Source organism: Lactuca sativa, chromosome 4 (assembly GCF_002870075.4).
Source record: "Lactuca sativa cultivar Salinas chromosome 4, Lsat_Salinas_v11, whole genome shotgun sequence".
In the NCBI taxonomy this organism is placed as follows: domain Eukaryota; kingdom Viridiplantae; phylum Streptophyta; class Magnoliopsida; order Asterales; family Asteraceae; genus Lactuca; species Lactuca sativa.
In genome coordinates, this window is record NC_056626.2 from 389,284,094 (window position 1) to 389,303,926 (window position 19,833).

Sequence of the window (19,833 nt, forward strand, 5' to 3'; positions counted from 1 at the left end):
TATTGCTAACTTGCAATACGTGCCTTAATAATCATACAATCATAACATTTATGCTCCCACTATCATGATGATTATTATAAACATAACACTGATGCTCCCACTAGCTTCGACATGTATTCATAAACATCTTAACTTTCAGAAAAACAATACCTATTGAATTTCTTAAGTTCATGTTTCTAATACTTAATGCTTTGATAATCTTTTATCAAGGCTTCTTGAACTTATACACCTTTGCCTTAGATAGTTCATATGTGTGTCTAAACAATTGGCAAACCTCACAATTCAAATCATGGAAAGGGATACCATAACCATAATCGAATTCGAGAATGCAATTTTATAATCACTATCTTCTTAAAATCTTTCTTAGTGAAAGCATTTCCTCACAATCATTTTCATGAAGGAGGAAATCTTATGACACTTAGATTTAAACGGTGTATGTGTTCCTATCCATGTTAATTTGTTAAAACCAAAGTTTACGACAAATTCAAACTCATATGGACCGAACTTCCTTAATCTTGATTTCTTGCCTTATGGTAGCACAGCTACCCACCATGTCTTCCAAGTAGTTAAGCAGCTCACCTTTTCCTATCAATGTACCTTTCATTGATTAAGGTGCTTTGCCTTTTATGCGTTCAAAATGAGAGCTCATAGAACTCACATGCATAATTAACTCGATTGGATTGGCACAGAAACAAAATAATGTCATTACGATAGGTTGTAAACCCCAACTCGTGTTCTAGTGATGATCGATAAGGTTTATTTGATTTGTTCTTGAAACTTTTCAAGACCATTAAGACTCCCACTGACTCCTTGACATATAAGATTCTCTTGTCAATAACCATTTCTTGACAAAGAAATATTCAAGAGTTAGTGTAGCTTTTATCAAAACACTTCACAAATTGGTCCTAGTTGGTCTTTGTCTTATCCAAGACATCACAACTTTCCACATTTATTGAATGTTATAAACCTTCTTAATACTTGTCACTCATCGTCACAATCTTAACTCTAAGACTTGTTTTGGAACGAAGTATGATTGACTTTTTGATTTAACCATTTCTTCAATTCTTGATTCCTCTTCTTAGACATACAATTCTACTAAGACTCACTTAGAGGATCAATTGAGATATGGTTCTTAATCATTAAGACCTGTCATAAAGCATAATAGGTACTCTCCCTTCTTCTTAGAAAGGAGAAACTTTTATATTTCTGTCTACTTGATTCTTCTTATTCGTTCTGCTATTGATTTAAACTTTTTTCAATCAATTCATAATCACACTCAATTTTGTAAGTAGAATCATATTTACTAAACCTTTAGTAAATCATGACGAATATCATTGTTACTCTTATGGTGGACTTGATCAACACGCAACTTTGTGTATTCTATCTCCAAGTCCTTCACTTGACACTTTGTCAATGAATTAGTCTAATTTCCAAATATGAAATTTCTCATTCATCGTGCAACCAAGTTGCATGATTCCAAGTTTCTATCCAATTGAAACTTGGGCAATGAGAAACTCTCCCTATTTGGTAAATTCTCGACTTTCCATAACATAATAAGAACCAAATCCATTATTCCTAATAATAGAAACATTTTAACATCAATTTTTCATATACGCCATTGTAAGGATAAATAAATAATATAAAATCAAAATTTATTTTATTACGGAAAAAGTTATCCTTACAATGCAATTCATTGAAAAACTATGCTAATACATTTTTCTTAGCAATCTAATTCTAACTCTAAGTAGTAGCTCAAGAATCTAATCTTCGAGAAATGCGATTAAAATCCATTCCTACACGGTTAGATTTTGCTCACTTCTTCCCTTAAGCTTCCTTTCTTTTCTTCGATCCTACAAAACATCAATTGTAATCTTATCACATTATGTATTAAGAATCTATAATAGAAGCTTAAAAGAGTTAGTCAATGCATTTTACCTAAAGCAAAGCCATACGTTTTGACTCTCCCATCTCTTAGATCTCTTAGGTAAATAGGGCAGCTTCGTCTCCAATGCCCTTTCTCTTGGCAATAAAAGCAAATTAACTCTTTTGGAACATGACATGGAACTACTTCAGACATTGCCTTTCTCTTATGATCAAACTTTTCGATCATAGCATGTCTTTCGTTGCGATTATCTATATCCATAGAGGTCTTGAAGGCAGATTCACCGATCAACTTTGCTTTTCTATTGCGCCAAATCATTGCTGATTCAGCAGCAATAAGCATATAGGTGAAATCTATAAGGGTCAGGTCGCAATTCATCATATAGTACTCTCTTGCGAACTAACTATATGAGTTAGGAAGTGACTGAAGAACCCAATCAACAACCATTTCCTCACAGACAACGGATCCCAACATTCTTAACCTATCAATGTGTGACTTCATCCCTAGGACGTGTGCACACACCGGCTTTCCTTATTTTGTTTACTTGCCAAAAGGGCTTGAGTGATCTTGAACTTTTCAAGCCTTTGAACTTGTGGGTTAGGGAGAATAATTGGAGGAGGTGGAGGAAATGAAGCATGATTTCTTGTTCCTCGATCGAATCGTGGAATATCATCTTCATGTGGAAAGCTTGTTCCACGAGATTTGGGAAGACCATAGTTGTCGAACTTTGAAATCTACAAAATGGGAGAAAAACGAATTCAAGTTAGTTGATTGATTGAGTCCTTAGTAAATCACCCAAATGAAATACTAAGGCTAGGACCCAACACAATATTCTACAACTCGGGAGAGGGATGTCGTAACCCTAATTGCAGAATATTTGAAGGTAAGTGAATGATGATTCACTAATTTCCACCACGAAAACGAAAAAGAAATTTAAGTTTTAAATCTATGAAAATTCCTAGATCCTTTGAGATTCATTGAACTTTCAATGGCATGTTTAAATCTCGATATGCCCCTCTAGTTTGTGACTGGGATGCCGAGGATCACAAAGCGGGTGTGAATAACCATGCAAACTTACATGGTGCCCTCACTAGTTACAGTCACCTATTCGATGTGCCGGTAAACCACACACGCTCCACCAAACTATGACAAACATTGAGTCACCCTTTGCTACCTTTGCTTAGAACCATTTAGTGTGCTGGTTAACCACACACGCTCCACTAACATCTTCGCAAGGGCACAAAGTGTAATTTCATGGAATTGCATCAATTCACTTTTGCCTAAGTAACTAAGATTGGCAATTTTGTGAAAACATTTAGTTACTTTAATAATTCATTATACTTATAATGGAAGGTTTTATCCTATCCTACCCGTTCGGCTAACGAGTGCGGTGGGTAAGAGTGGATGCCCATTCAATCGCCATTTTATAGGCAATTTCCTTAAACACCCCTTATAGACCAGCTTCGTGAATGAGGTCTACTAACGGTAAGACTGACTTTTACTCATACATATATATAATGTTAGACTTTTAATGTTATATATAGTATAGGGTGTATTTTATACTTTCAAAATACTAGGTGGTCTAATTTAACAATTATACTTTTAATTCATTTAAATTTTAAACCTAAACTTTTATGGATTTATTAAACCTCTTTTAATTATACACCTTAATTAATTAATAAAACCATAAGGGTATGATTTGAACTTTTTGAAAACTATACTAGAGTTGTAGAATTTAACATTCCTAATTAAACTTTTAATCAACTTTTAAATTCCAAAACTTGAGGGCAAGTTTTGAAACATTTCAACACATTAGGGTTTAGAATTTAAATGTACATCAAAATTAAACTATTAATCAAAATTTAAATTCGAAAACTTGAGGGCAAGTTTTGAAACCTTTTTCAAAACATTAGGGTTTCAACTATTTAAATTTCAAAACAACAAAAACTTTGGGTTCAAATTTAAACTATAAAACCTAAAGGGGAAAATATGAAACTTTTCAAAGCACAAGGATCAAATAACAAATAATCTAAATTAACATTTAATTACATAGTTATCCATATTTGATTTACTTAATGATTTCTTGCAACACAATTTACCAATTAAGTCAAAATAATTAATTAATTATCACATAAGGAAACAATTATCTTATTAATTGATAAATATCTTCAATTAGATCAAGAATATAGTCAAATATATCATAAAATCGGATTAATATTGATCTAATATGATAAGGTAACTATCCATAAGCAAAAACAGCAAGAAATCGCGAAGATATCCCCATCTGACGAGTTGACTCGTCAAGTCAAGCCTGGACTCGGCGAGTCCAGCCTCCAGAACATCGAAAATCGAATTTTTTGAACATGTAATGCATCAATACAATTGAAACCAGTCTAGGCTCTGATACCACTAATGGGTTTTGGTCATAAGACATCCTATGTGCTCATACAAACCCTAATGCTTGGATCTAGGTTTCTTTATTGTACATGCTTTGAATCCAAGACTATAAACCCTAATTCTAGCATATGGAAATCGATATTAACATATAATTAGGTTTATGATAGTACCTTGATTATTATGTAGCAATAACAATCCAAATTCCTCCTTGAATTGACTTTGGAAGGCTTAGAGTCACAAGTGTCACTCCTCTAATGGCTTACAAACACCAAGAGCAAATGGAGAAGGTATAAGGAGAGAGGAGAGCTTTAAGAATTCGTCTCTAGGACTTCTTGGGAAGGTATGGACGAATTCATGAGCCTTAGCGGTCTTTATATAGGTGTAGAGATTAGGATTTTAGTCCTTATCCTTATCTAGTTGCTTACCCACCAAGTAACCATAAGATATGCCTTGAAAACCCTTATCCTTTATCCTTTGGACGATTTCAAGGATCCTTATCTCCTTGAATTCGTTCAACCCATATTTAGGATAACCATTACAATATTTTGTAACTATCACATAATTAGAATTCAGCCCCTCTAGTTTAATTAATTACACTTGATCACAAAATTAATTCTTAATTAATTATTGACCAATATTAATTAAACAAATATGATTTCTCCTTTAATATAATACACTTATACCATATTAATAAATCATAATAACCTCTCTCTCTATTTAATTCTCCAATCAAGTTGCTTTGGTGAAGGCAAACCAAAAGGACCATGCACCATCGGGTCAAGTACATACCAAAATAGTTATGGACTTAGACACTAATCCAACAGTACTGACCCACCCTGACCGCCCTCTCCTGCTCCCAATCCTGACCCGGATCCGCTCCCAGCATGCCTCGTAACCACCATACTGAAAAAACATCGCAAGATCTCAGATACTTCCCACTATCCCGGGAACCAACCCCCAACACAACCCTAGAGGTTGTGGCTTCTTTGATACACGTATGGGTCCTATGCTTTCAGTAGTACGGGCCCATACTACCTTCCACACGTACCCATATCTATATCAATTATCACCACAACACCCTAGTGAAGAACATACATAACAAGCACTTAACACTCACTCCTAGAGGAACACTAGAAATCTCCCACAGAATAAACCCTAGGCTAGCAGGCAACATTATCATGAAATCCTGAAGATCCCTAGCCTGGTACTAGCATGTTGTTCCATCATAACTCAAAAAAAAAACAAATATCATGTATGGTATTTTGGGGTAACTTACTGGCTCCAGCTGATCGTACCTCCGCATCCTCCTTTACTCATTTTGAAAACCATTTAAAATTCTCTTTTGAAAACTCTCCTTGATTTGAGACTGAATTCACACGAATGTTCCTCCAATTCACTCAAACCAAGGATCTAATACCAACTTGTAACATTCTAAAAATTTCAAACAATTTAAACTTTTCAAAAACCACCGGGTTTCATAAAGTTATTACAAAAGGTTTTCAATACAATTTATTATCAGACTCTTCCCAGAACCACATCATAAAACATAATCATGAGGAGCGGTACGATCACGCCTTTGCCTTGCCACGGTCGCCTGAAGAACCTGAAAAACATTAAACCGCAACTGTAAGCCCGAAAGCTTAGTGAGATACCCCCAAAATACCAACCACATATACCATACACGCACAACATGCCATATCATAACAGAACACATAACAACCATGCACTTTGGGTCTATTGTGTGACTGGTCCGCCCTACCGGGCCTTCAGTCCACCTGGTCCATCTTTCGGGTCTATCCATATCCATCGAGTCTGAAATGTGGTTGGTCCGCCCGCACCGGGCCTTCAACCCACCTGGTCCAATCTCTGAGTCTACAGTATGACTGGTTCGCCCACACCGGGCCATCAGTCGGCCTGGTCTACTCTCCGAGCCTCAACAGTCTGGTCTGCCCTCGCGGGGCCTACAGCCTATCTGGATCGCTCGCTGGGCCTTCAGAATAACTGGTCCGCCCTGGGTATGTTGGCCTACAGCACAAAGCAGGACCCGCCTCAACCCAACCCCAGTCCAACAACCATGTGCACATAAACATTCAATCATATAACAATTCACATCCAATCAAACCGATCTAGCAGATCATATAGCATAACATCATTCTAACCAGGATACCAACCTAACCGGTTACTAGCATAGCATCATCCTAAACACCAGGATACACTACAAGAAAAAGTTGAAATAACTACGGAAATTTTCTATGAAAGTGAAATCCGTAGTTACTCTGCTACGGATTATGCTACGGAATGGCTTGTCATAGCTATTTTTCTATGGAACTTGCTACAGAATTACATTCTGTAGGTAATATTTGAATAACTACGGAATTTTGCTACAAAATTAAAAACCATAGCTATTCTACTATGGAATATACTACAAACTAGTTAGATGTAGGTATATTTGCTACGGAATTAACTACAAAATTGCATTCTATAGCTAATATTTGAATAACTACAGAATTTTGCTACGCAATCGGAGTCCGTAGTTATCATGCTATGAAATCTGCTACAGAATTATAAGGTGTAGGTATTTTGCTACAACTGTTGCTACAGATTAAAGTTTGTAGTTACTTTGCTACATAAATTGTTACGGAATCAAAATCTGTAGCTATTTTGCTACAAAATTTGCTACCGTAACTAAGTTTGTAACTAGCTTGCTACGACATTTGTTACGGAGTCAAAATCCATAGCTATGTCGCTACAGAATTTGCTACAAGATCATAGGTCATAGCTATCTTTACTATAACATAAAAACCATAAATATTATACAATAGAATTTTCCGGTATGCAATTTTAAGTCACCATGGCTTATTTTTATAGAAAACGTATTTAAATGGAAATAAACCTGTAATGCTCTATTTTTTTATGATAATTGTTTCAGAAATTGAATGTTAGTTAAATTAATAATTATATAATTAAGGAGAATAATTTTATGTAATTTTGTCGGTGATAAAAACGAATAAAAAAGATTCGATAAATATTAAAAGGCTAAATAATAAATAATAATAATAATAATAATAATAATAATAATAATAATAATAATAATAATAATAATAACAGTTAAGATGAAATAACATCCATGAATCAATCAAGCTTCTCCTATACTTTCTCAAAAAAATGCCCTTATCTCGATCTTTATTATAATGGAAGATAATGAAGAATTAGGGGCTAAAAGTGTCACAGTTGAAAACTTTCTGTGAAAATAAACTTATTTTGAGGGTATTTTCCGTCATTATGGGAAAAATCAGGGTCTAAATTGAAAAATCAAGTTTTTTCTTCATTATACTCGACTGGATAAATTAGGGAGGATCGGGATTGGATTTTTGGCAGCCCACGATTTCAAGAAACACGTTTATAAGCCCTAATCTAACCCTAATCGATCTAGGACCAAATTATGTGCATGTTTTCATTTGCCGGTCGAGAAAAGGGTCAACATGCAGGACAGTTGCAATCGGAAGGAGGGTACTATCGAACTTGGTGTTACCGGAGGTGCTACTTGTAGGGAAAAGTGGGTCGGGTGGAGTGTTCCAGTCTCATTCTAGCTATTGGGTAATTCTTCATCTCTTCTTCTGATCTCTTTTTCTTCTTTCCACTGTAAAACCACCAAGGACCGCCACTGGCAGCCTCCTACCGCCACTGTGAGTCATCTCTTGCCACCACAGGCCACCATGGGTTGGTGGTTGTGGTATTTTTTGTCCGGGGAAGTCCTAGGCTAAGACATGAAATGAAGCTTTATACATTTTTATTATTATTTTGTTAAGCCTTAACTTTATACTCCATTAAGTCATGCATTAAGACTTTTGAGTAAAGTTGTTTTGTATATTTTGGAAACCTCATATGTAGTCAATAATTATATTAAAAATGTTAAACTATAAACATAACCATTAAGTTCTTAATGAAACACCAAAAATGAATGAAAAGCTAAAATGGCATATTTTTCCAATTCTGCCCTTCAACTTCAAAAATCCGTTTGAGGCAATCCAAACATCTAAAAATTATGAGACTTACTTTTCTAGAATGCTTAGTATGTCTAGTTTGTTCAAACTTTGAATCAATTTTCCAAATTCTTGAAAGCAAGTTGTTGTTGGAGGACAGGATTGCAAGAAAAGAGTTTATGGGTTTGGATCATATGACAGGCCCATTTTTCTTGAAAACTTTTCTCAAATATGCATTTCACTAGATAGTAGTTCGGAAAATCATCATCTCTATTCAAAGATCCAAAAACTAGAGGAAACCATACATAAACAAAGGATAGAGTTGGGTGATGTTAAAAACATGGTCAATGATATGAGAAACACAAATAATTAATGATATATTTTTTATTGATTGCATGTTTAGGATTTCTAGTTGAGTTTAACTATTAGATTCATTTGATTGGTGTAACGCCCCGGTTCATGGTACGTGAATTTATTATACTTTATTAATTGTTTCGGGTATATTTAACTATATTAAAAAAATAATAATAGGGTGGTGTAATTAGGGCTAAGTATGGACCCATTGTGCAATGGAATTGGTTTTAGGGTTAGAGGAGCCGTTATATCAAACTTGAAGGGCCAAATGCTATGTTTTTGAAGCCTTGGACCCCCATGATCGGACACCAACTTAGGGGAGCCCATAATCACGTCCAAAAGGCCTATTAAGCCTCAAAATTGCGGCCTAACCCTATGAAGTTAAGGGGGTGCCGTTTTTCTTTGTGTAGCCGTGAGTGAGAAGGGAGAAAAGAAAGAACGGTAGTGGAGAAGAAGGGAGCATCGAAAGTGAAGGTGAAAGTGAAGGTTGGGAGGAGGCTACGACATCTTCATCAAGGGAGAAACATTCATCATTCTCAAGTAAGTCATGCAATCTTATTTTCCTTCTTTCTCTTCTACCTTTAAAAGAAATCTTCACCACCACCACCACCGCCAAGGTGGTGCCAGTCACTGCCAGCCACCACACCCACTATGGCAGTGGGTAGTGATGCTCCAAGGTGTTTTGAGGGCTAAGTGGTGACATGGGTTGTTTTGGTCCCAAACCTTAAACCCTAGTTGGTATTCTTCCCATGAGGGCATTGTAATTATTTTGATGTTTTATACAAGAAATCTCAAGAAAAGGGGTAGAGATTTTCATTGAATTCTATATCAATGAAGTAATTTACTGTTATGAACACATTTTACTGATTATAAGCCTCATTGGATAGGTCTTAATGGGTTAAGAGGTCAAATTAACCCTAAAAAGACAAAGCTATGATTTAAGGATTTTACCCTAATCTGTCCATATCTTTGAGAGATGATATCTCGATCATGCGAAAACCTTTTTAGTCGAAACCAAAAGCCAGAGTTTCTTTTTTGAGTCCTATACATTTCATTAGTTTTGACCAAAGGCCAGAAATGCCCCTAACTAGGGTGAAATCGACCATTTACCCAGACTGGTCTGTAATGAACTGTTTTGCGAGGCAGTTTTGTAAAAATCGTCAAAAATTGTAGAAAAATCGTACAACAATGTGCGAATACTACTTTTAAAGATAATGAACTATGCTTAATGTATGTAAAACATTTTTGAAAAATAAGGTGTTTAAGCGGGGTAAAACAGGTCCCGAACAAGACTATAATTTCTATGTATAAATCTATAAAAAAGAAAAAGAAAAATAACACTCAAGCCATTATACTTTTGAGATATCAAAGTACCATAACTTAACTCTTTTTGGTCATTATTAGGAATTTGAAGGTTAACCTGGTGTGAAGGGGTGTTTGTATTATTTGAAGGGTGTTTGACTAGTAAAGGTGAGTTCCTAACTTCATAACCTTAGAGATTATATGCCTACTGTTAGGTCGGGTGACACTAGGAACTATATGGTTGATAGTTAAACTAATACTTGTTGCATTAGTTATGTTTGATGTACTTATTTGTTATGTGGAATGTATATGCATGATATGTTTGTGCTCGATGGCTGAATACCGAGTCGATATTTTGGGTCTTGACGGCTTAATACCGAGCCGACGGACCGAAGGCCATTGTGCCAAGTCAAGGGGACCGAAGGCGGAAACGCCAAGTCCGTGGACTCGACGGCTAAATACCGATTCTTTATTTGGGTGTTGTTTGGGATTTGTTCCCAGATAGACACGGGATATATGATATTAATGTTTATATGTTATATGGATGTTTGCATATTTTGTTGGTGGCATGATAAGTAGGAGTAGGGTGTAATATTTCTCATGTTATGTTGTGTTGGATGTCACTAAGCTTTGTGCTTACCATTTTATTCTATAAATTATTATTACAGGTACATCGGGTACCAATAAGGGTAAGGGTTCGACTTAACTATACACTGACGCGGTTGAAGATTGGGTCCTTGTCATAAATTTTATTACGGATTTTAAGGCTTTTATTATTCTATTATAACCGAGTTATAACAAATGGTTTATCTAAAATATGTTTGGAATTACTAAATTGGGGATTTGAATTTTCTAAATTGGTTAAGTTATATTATGCATTAATTTTTTTTTACAAAATAAATGTTTCGAAAAGTTTAAATTTATTGGAAAATTTTGGGATATTATAATTGGTGTTTTGGACAAAGTGAAATTTTATTTTATGATAAACTATGTTTTTATAAGAGTTGATGTAATTTCTTTTACTGTTTAATAGAATTTTATAATGTTGATTTTGTTATTAATTTGCTTTGGAAAAATTCGACTCATTTTTGTATTTATTTTAATTAATTCTGTCATATTTTTGTAGTTGAATTGCCATGGATGTTGCTATGAAACATATTATGTCAAACTTTTTCTGCAACAGAATTAGGTTGTGGTAAATTTACTATAACATATTTCATACATCATAGTAAATTCACTATGGAATGTTTGCTACAATATTACCCATAGTTGATTTGCTACGAAAATTAGCTACGGGGCTAGTTTGTAGTTAATTTGTAACAAAATTAGGTCATAGTAAATTTACTACGGAGTACTAGCTACGCCATTACCCATAGCGGATTTGCTACAGAAACTAGCTATGAATTTAACTTGTAGTTAATTTGCGACAGATTTACTACGGATTAGGGCGTAGTTAATTCAATACGGACATGCTACGGAAATAAATTGTAGTTAATTTGCTACAATGTTGCTACAGATGTAGTCCATAGCAAGTTTTCTACGAAATAAGTTTATTGTAAATTCCGTTGTAAGGGTGCTACGGATTCCGTAACGAACCTTTACTAACGAAGAATTTGCCTACATAATGGATCCGTACCAAATTCCGTCGCTAATCGATTTTAACTACGGAATATCATGTTTTAGCTACGGAATTTTTCCGTCGTTATTTCGACTTTTTCTTGTAGTGATACCGACCTTAGCCAGGTCTCTAACATATACCATCCTAACTATCAGGAAGTAAACATAGCGAAGCATAACATAACAACGATACCCAGATTACAATCCGATAAAGTTCCGGCCTTGGTGCCATAGACCCTGTTGATATAGTGAGGATAACTCACCTCGCAACTGCCGACTGAAAAAGATAAGACCGAGATGCTCCGACCACTGAGATGATCTCCACCACTAGCCAACACCAACACCGAACTCAAAACAAAAGCCAACAATTACTAAAATGCCCTTGGAAGTCAACTGGTCAACCCTTGGTCAAAGTCAGAGTCAAAGTCAACCTCCTGGCTGACTCTACTCGCCGAGTCAACACGATGACTCGTCGAGTCCCGAAGCTCAGAACTTCCCCAATCCGTGACTCAACTCGCCGAGTCACCCCGAGACTCGCCGAGTCCAACAACTCTGAGTCCCCTCGCACTCAACTCACCGAGTCCTCCCCTAACTCATCGATTCACGGCTCAACCAGAAGAAGGTTAAGACGTCACGACCAGACTCGCCGAGTCCAAGGCTATCTTCAACCAACTCACCGAGTTGTTCTTCCAACTCGTTGAGTTCCTGCCCACCTTAGAACAACTCGCTGAGTACACCCTTGTGACTCACCAAGTACCCCTAGATCTTAATCCATATAGAAGCTTTCTAGGCCATGCAAATGATCCAAACCATAGATCTACACTTCTACAACCCATCCATCACGTAAAGTGGCAAACTTAACGTGAATCCAAAGAGATCTAAGCATATAACACTCTAGGGTTAGGGTTTGGGATAAGATGGCTTCACCAATCACTCAAGAACAGGGACTTTAATGCACTCTAGACCTTCTAAATTCCAGATATGAGGTAGCAACCCCAGATCTAACCTCCAAACTCGAAATACCACATGCTATCTTTTCCAAAACCTCCAAAATGATGAATAATAGCCCAAGCAACGAAATAATACCTCAAAGGAAAGCTCTAACAGAAGAAAAATCCAAATCCTTGCAAAGCCCCTTTCTCCAAGCCTCTTAGCCTTCCAAAATCTCTTCTCCAAGGTTGAAATGCTCTCAAATCACTCACAAACGCGCCTTAGGGTTTTCTGGACTTCAAGAGAGGGTAAAGAGGCTGGGGAGAGGGTATAATGTCCTTTATAGAGGGCTCATTCTCTAAAAATTAGGGTTTTCACCACACAACACCAACCCGCCAAGTCCAGCCGCCGACTCGCCGAGTTGGCCACTTAACACGCGACCAAAATCGCGACCCTACTCGCCAAGTCCACCCATGGACTCGCCCAGTTGCTCTTCCATATTTACACTTTGACCCCTGAACTTGCACTCCTGGACTCGGGATGTTACAATTCTCCCTCACTTAAATTAGGCTTCGTCCTCGAAGCCTGCGGCGACACAACTCTAGAACTACTCTCGCGACGCACCTCCTCGCATTAACCAGACCAGGTTCCTCAAAACACAACCATCGAAACCCAAAACCCAACTTTCCCCCTTACGGTGTCCTGACCACTGCTTTAAGCCGGCCACCGGCCTCATCCTCTGATAACCACACTTATCAACCGAGTACCACTCCATGATACTTCACTCGCTTCAAATCACATCAATCACTTGGCTCATACGAGCTAGTAATAACCCTAAACCACCGGAATCCCGATCTGAGTCCAACTTTATCCACTCCATGCTGACAGGATGACACATCCCTCAGTCTCAGAGCAACTCCCATGAGTTCTCTTCCGCAATCTCATACCCATGCTGAACTGGTTCTAGCATCCTCAGGTTGGGAAAACCCGATACACTGACGACACTTCCAAACATCCCCCAGGATGAATTTCCACCAGATACATAATTCCTTGATCAAAATCAAACTGGAAATCCAAGATTCCATCCCTGCATCCCTTTCGAGCCTCTTGGCCCTATACCCGCGTAATTCTTTCTGCGACCTCAGCAGACATCCAACCCGGATGTGGTTCCATACAACCGCAAACACGCTGCTCAATGACCATAATTGGAACACCCCAATCATAACTCGACACTACTGCTTTCACTTCTGTGAACTTCCACTCCTTTTCGGAGCTACATTCTTTTCCCTTTCCTTACCAAGGAAAACCACTTGGCTGCCTTGACACTACCACAAGTTTCATGGTGCTCACCCAATACTACACCATTTCCTTATATCATAGCCGCAATCCCATGCACCACACATACTCTGAATCCGCTCGCAGGGACTCTCGAGTCCATGCACTACCTCCACTAATCATGATCAATATCCGGGGCCAGACCTTCTGATGCCATCACATCGCGACATACTCATTCCATATTCTCATACAGATCTATCAACACATGCAGAGTCTTCAGCATGACTGGACCGCCTTACCCGACCTTCAGTCCATCTGGACCACTCTCAGAACCTTCAACAGGTCTGGACCGCCCTCCAGGGCCTTCAGCCTATCTGGACCGTTCCCCGAGCCTTCGGCCTGACTAGTACGCCCACCGGCCTTCAGTCTATCCGGACCACTCAACTAGCATTCATCATCCCTCGTTAACCTTCCAGGAAAACACTACCATGCATACTGTTCTAGCCCTCTAGGAGTTCCGAACTCTATCTCCATCCTACATATTCAATCCCGGCCCAATACCAGGCCTTCCACAATCAATCACCCTTAGACTCATCCCGCCCCACCTGTCTGACACTTGCTCATACCAGCCTACACTCGGCTGACAGAACCACTGTTGAATCCCAACAACTAAACAACCTCTCCTGCTTATCGATCTTCCGGAGAACTCTCCAATTCTCCCCCACTTAGAGCACTAACTATCAACCACCGGTCGCCATCATCGACCTCCCTATACAACCCTACACAACACAAACCCTTACATGCGAACTGATTCCCACTAGAACGAGCAATCTTCAAAAATTTACATAACAATACTGATCATCCCGGCTCGAAAGAAACCCGATCTTCAGCTAACCACTCCTCAAACTGTCGATGCTACCCGACATTCATACCAAAAGCTAGATTCCCACTAATAATCCTCATGAATAATAACCAACGGAATTCCCAACACCACACCCATAACCATATCACAACCCTCAAGGAACAACGAAAACAATACCAAAAATCACACAACGAGACTAGCAGATAAACAATACTCGATAATAATCACAAAATAACAAGACATCAAGAAAGAAACCTACATGCAGCTACATCCGACACTACCCTGACGTCCTCCGCTATAAGCTGAAAAGCACGACCCTGAGCCCTTGGGGGCTCCGATCCACCCTGACCTCCACTCGTAATCCTCAAAGTGGCCGGTACTGGAGCCTGCACCGGTCCTACAGCAAGCTGTGGACAGTTGACCCTCGAGTGTCCAACCTGATGAAAATGATAACAAATCCTCAAATCCCGAACCGGGGCTGTCTGCCAACAATCCCTCGCATAGTGCCCCTCCTTTCCGCACGTGCGGCATGCACTACCGGACCTACAAACTCCGGTGTGACCCTTCCTACACTTCCCATAAGTGTTGCTGCTCTGATCTCCCAATCTAGAATCAACGGTCTTGGACCGTTTCGGCGCCGGCTGCGACTGCACCGGAGCTTGCCTCTACTCTCGCAACTGCAACTCAATCTCCAACTCACGCCGCCTGGCGGCCTCCTACAACTCCAACAAGGTCTTGCACCTCTGCGTAGACACAAACTGCTTGATATCCCTCTTGAGCATACTCAGATACCAGGACATCTGAGCCTGCTCCGAAGCGAACTCAGGGTAAAACATCGCCCTCTCAGTGAACATCCTGGTGATCTCCTTCACCGACTCCGTATCCTGCTTCAGCTCCAGGAACTCCTGAGCCAACCTCTCTCGCTCAACCCACAGAACATAACGAGTGCTAAACATCTCCTGGAACTGGTCCTAAGAAACCACAGCCCTCTGCGCATCCGAATATGACCCCGTGGTCAATCTCCACCAATCCTTCGCCCCGAGCCTCAACAGGTTTAGAGCACACCTCACCCTCTGATCAACGGGACATGAACACGTGAAGAAACACCCCTCGACGTCCGACAACCATCTCATAGCAACAATCGGGTCCTGAACTCCATCGAAGGTAGGGGGCTTCGTATTATCGAAGTCCTGATACTGAAAACCTTGACCGGCTCCTCCCCTGCCGCTGCTACAGCCGCTGTAGCCGACGCGGCAGCAGTCTCTGTGAGAGCCGCATGGCGCTCATCAAAATACTCAACCATGGAGGTCTTGATCGACCCAAACAATTCTGGCAGCTCGGCCCGAAACAACGCAGCAACCTCATCATGCAAGATCTCACGAATCCTAGCATCCAACTCGCCTGTACTCATCTGACCAATAACCTCGGGCGGTACTGACCCACCCTGACCGCCCTCTCCTACTCCCAATCCTTACCCGAATCCGCTCCCAGCATGCCTCGTAACCACCATACTGAAAAAACATCGCAAGATCTCAGATACTTCCCACTATCCCGGGAACCAACCCCTAACCCAACCCTAGAGGTTGTGGCTACTTTGATACGCATATGGGTCCTTTGCTTTCAGTAGTACGGGCCCATACTACCTTCCACACCTATCCATATTTATATCAATTATCACCACAACACCCTAATGAAGAACATACGTAACAAGCACTTAACCCTCACTCCTAGAGGAACACTAGAAATCTCCCACAGAATAAACCCTAGGATAGCAGGCAACATTATCATGAAATCTTGAAGATCCCTAGCCAACTACTAGTATGCTATTCTATCATAACTCAAAAAAAAAAGCAAATATCATGTATGGTATTTTGGGGTAACTTACTGGCTCCGACTGATCGTACCTCCGTGTCCTCCTTTACTCATTCTGAAAACCATTTTAAATTCTCTTTTGAAAACTCTCCTTGATTTGAGACTGGATTCACATGAATGTTCCTCCAATTCACTCAAACCAAGGCTCTGATACCAACTTGTAACACTCTAAAAATTTCAAACAATTTAAACTTTTCAAAAATAACCCGATTTCATAAAGTTATTACAAAAAGGTTTTCAATACAATTTATTATCAGAGTCTTCCCAGAACCACATCATAAAACATAATCATGAGGAGCGGTACGATCACGCCTTTGCCTTGCCATGGTCTCCTGAAGAACCTGAAAAACATTAAACCACAACTGTAAGCCCGAAAGCTTAGTGAGATACCTCCAAAATACCAACCACATATACCATACACGCACAACATGCCATATCATAACAGAACACAGAACAGCCATGCACTTTGGGTCTATCGTGTGACTGGTCTGCCCTATCGGGCCTTCAGTCCACCCGGTCCACCCTCCGAGTCTATCCATATCCATCGAGTCTGCAGTGTTGTTGGTCCGCCCACACCGGGCCTTCAACCCACCTGGTCCAATCTCTGAGTCTACAGTATGATTGGTCCACCCACACCGGGCCTTTAGTTAGCCTGGTCCACTCTCCGAGCCTCAGCACGTCTGGTCCGCCCTCACAGGGGCTACAGCCTATCCGGACCGCTCGCTGGGCTTTCGGAATATCCGGTCCGCCCTGGGTATGTTGGCCTACAGCACAAAGGAGGACCCGCCTTAACCCAACCCCAGTTCAACAACCATGTGCACATAAACATTCAATCATATAACAATTCACATCCAATCAAACCGATCTAGCAGATCACATAGCATAACATCATTCTAACCAGGATACCGACTTAACCGGTCACTCGCATAGCATCATCCTATATACCAGGATACCGACCTTAGCCAGGTCTCTAACATATACCATCCTAACTACCAGGATGTAAACATAGCAAAGCATAACATAACAATGATACCCGGATTACAATCCGATAAAGGGCCGACCTTGGTGCCTTAGACCCTGTTGATATAGTGAGGATAACTCACCTCGCAACTGCTGACTGAAAAGATAAGACCGAGATGCTCCGACCACTGACACGATCTCCACCACTAGCCAACACCAACACTGAACTCAAAACAAAAGCCAACAATTACTAAAATGCCCCTGGAAGTCAACTAGTCAACCCTTGGTCAAGGTCAAAGTCAAAGTCAACCTCCTGACTGACTCTACTCGCCGAGTCAACACGATGACTCGTCGAGTCCCCAAGCTCAGAACTTCCCCAATCTGTGACACAAATCGCCGAGTCACCCCGAGACTCGCCTAGTCCAACAACTCCGAGTCCCCTTGCACTCAACTCACCGAGTCCTCGCCTGACTCATCGATTCACGGCTCAACCAAAAGAAGGTTAGGACCTCACAACCAGACTCGCCGAGTCCAAGTCTATCTTCAACCAACTCGCCGAGTTGTTCTTCCAACTCGTCGAGTTCCTGTCCACCTTCAAACAACTCGCCGAGTCCACCCTTGTGACTCACCGAGTACCCCTAGATCTTAATCCATACAGAAGCTTTCTAGGCAATGCAGATAATCCAAACCATAGATCTACTCTTCTACAACCCATCCATCACGTAAAGTGGCAAACTTTACGTGAATCCAAAGAGATCTAAGCATATACCACTCTAGGGTTAGGGTTTGGGACAAGATGGCTTCTCTAATCACTCAAGAACAGGGACTTTAATGCACTCTAGACCTTTTCCATTCCAGATCTGAGGTAGCAACCCCAGATCTAACCTCCAAACTCGATATACCACATGCTATCTTTTCCAAAAACTCCAAAATGATGAATAATAGCCCAACCAACGAAATAATACCTCAAAGGAAAGCTCTAACAGAAGAAAAATCCAAATCCTTGCAAAGCCCCTATCTCCAAGCCTCTTAGCCTTCCAAAATCTCTTGTCCAAGGTTCAAATGCTCTCAAATCACTCACAAACGCGCCTTAGGGTTTTCTGGACTTCAAGAGTGGGTAAAGAGGCTGGGAGAGGGTATAATGTCCTTTATATAGGGCTCATTCTCCGAAAATTAGGGTTTTCTCCACACACCAGCAACTCACCGAGTCCAGCCGCCGACTCGCCGAGTTGACCACTTAACACGCGACCAAAATCACGACCCTACTCGCCGAGTCCACCCATGGACTCGCCGAGTTGCTCTTCCACATTTACACTTTGAACCCTGAACCTGCACTCCTGGACTCAGGATGTTACAATAGCTCCTTAAAACCGTCCAACTCTTGGAAGGTTCTAGATCCTCCTCTTTGCTCAACTTTTGAAAAATGGCAGTCCAACCCTCGTACATCTATATAATTCTAATTAACCCAAAGTTAATTTCAAATTAATTCTGATTAATTCTTAATTAATTATTATAATTTCTAACTAACATATTAACCATATAATATATTATCAAATCATTTTATTTATTTCTTATAATCAATCAAAGTTATTTTATGGTTATAAGGACAGCCCAAAAAGGACTTTACTCTTATTTATCAAGATTATACCAATTTCTTCAACACCTTAAACACTTAACTCAATAGTCTCTCATTTGGTTGTCGCCAACTATAATGGAATGTATAACTATGAATAACCAGTAAAGTGTGTTATCTAAAGACATTTCTAAACTATGTACATATCAGATGCTACCCTTAGATAATTCATCTGATATACCTTCTTGCTACATAATATCGAATAAAAATGAGACATGGACTAGAAACGTTCTGATGGTCAACGATTCTGTTTTTCGATTTCCCGGTTTTTGATGACATCATCAGACTAACACATCAAGTTTGTCCCAGCTGGACCCAACATTACAATGTCAACATCAAATCACCGAGGGGCCCAAAGATATCATTTTTCCTTAATAGGAAAAAATAACAAATAAACATTGAATATATAAACATACATTTTACTTGTCTAGTCGTTCATGGAAAATCACTTTATAACATTTAGATATGGATACGTTGATGCAAACCAATGTACATCAGATTCATAAACTATAACTTATAGATTTCCATTTTTAGAATAGAAGATATTATCCTCTTAGAATTTCATGTGATTAAATCCATAAAGTAATCTCTAAGTGTGGCTTTAACCAATACTCAAATCTACATTTTCTAAGTAGTCATGAATATTGTAGCAATCCCTATTCAATGTCCAATCCCTATGGACAATCTACAAACAATTCTTGAGATTATTAAGTCAATACGTATTCCTAAAGTGCGCCCGACTGTCGCATTTCGAATAAAATAATAT